This window comes from Myotis brandtii, unplaced genomic scaffold (assembly GCF_000412655.1).
Source record: "Myotis brandtii unplaced genomic scaffold, ASM41265v1 scaffold244, whole genome shotgun sequence".
In the NCBI taxonomy this organism is placed as follows: domain Eukaryota; kingdom Metazoa; phylum Chordata; class Mammalia; order Chiroptera; family Vespertilionidae; genus Myotis; species Myotis brandtii.
In genome coordinates this window covers 5,179,766-5,181,161 of record NW_005359225.1, presented here as the reverse complement: position 1 = coordinate 5,181,161, position 1,396 = coordinate 5,179,766, and positions in this window count along the sequence as shown.

Below are 1,396 nucleotides of genomic sequence, written 5' to 3'. Positions count from 1 at the left end.
GTGGGTTCCTGGAGGGGGTGCGGGGTGGGGGGTGCTGCACCGGCTCCCAGGAGCTGCGGGGGACCCCTGAGATCGGAAGGCTGCGGCTCCGAGAGGAAAGTCTCTGAAGTGGGAGAGCTTAGAGCTGGGATGTGGGACTCAGAAGTGGGGTGCCCGCCGAAGTTGGTGGGGGTGTCCCGAGGTGTGTGAGAGGAGGGTGCCCCCTGGGCTGGAGATGGCGCTCCCACTGCTCCGGCAGTGGTGACATTTGCGAGGGGGGCGGTGTCTGGCCTCTGCAGCCTCCTCTGCAGGGGAAGAGCTCCCTGCCCCGAGGATCGCCGCCAACCCGGACCCGGCTCTCCGGCGGCAGCCAGCGGCCCCTGCACTCGAGAGAAGGGCGGGGGGAGCCCCGCTGACCACAGTCCTTCTCTCTGTCTGGTTTGTTGTTGTTTTCTTTTCCTGAGGTCAAACCGCTTCACCCCTGGAAGCAAGCAACAGGTCTTGAGTTAGCAAACATCTGCCGGCCTGGACGACTGGTGCCTGGCCTTGCTCCTTTGTGGGTAAACTGAGGGAGGTCTTGTCCTGTGGCTGGAAGTGGAAGGACTCTCATGCAGAGGCACTGATAGTCCCTGGCAAGATGGCATCACAGAGCAGCACTAACTTCAGAAGATGGAGAGAATGATAGGGCTTCTGGGAGGAAGCAGGGGCTCTGGCCCTGGGAGACGCTTGGGAACCACCTCCTAGTCTTCCCCTCACTGTTAGTCCCTGAATTCTGTACACCCTCACTCTGTCTTCCTCCTTTCTTTCTTTAGACGACCCACAACCCCTCCATTACCCTCTTCTCCCATCTTCTTTGGTTTCTTTTCCCCAACACACAGTCATGCCAAGGCCCTGGCTTCTCACTTACCCTGCCCTTCTGTCCATCTCTGTCCCCTGCAGCCTACACCCTTCCCTTCCTTGGCCAGCTTCTGGCTCCACACTCTTGCTTCCTCGTCCTTCTAGATCCCTCTCTCTGTGTCTTTTCCTTTCAGCCACTTATCTCCAGCTTTGGGGTCAGATCTTTGGTGAGTTTGAGAGCCTTTTCAAACCTCCCCAGTTCAGAGATGCAGGCTGCCACCACCTAGTGATAGAGATGATTAAAGGGCTGGAAAACCTCTCTCTGTGTGTACGTGTGTGCAAGTGTCGATGTGTCTACATTTTTATCTCTTTGAGACAAAATAACTGCCCTCAGCCTTGAGATGGCCCAGAGCAGAGGAAGCCAGCAGAATGAAGGGAACCTGTAGTGGGTGAGGTTGTGGTTAGGCAGGAGGAAGTAGACCATAGCAGTCAGGGTAGAGTGGTAGGAATAAGACTGGTGAAAGAGGCCGTGGGAAATCAAAATCACCCAGGCCCTTGGGTGCTTAATCATGAGGCCAAG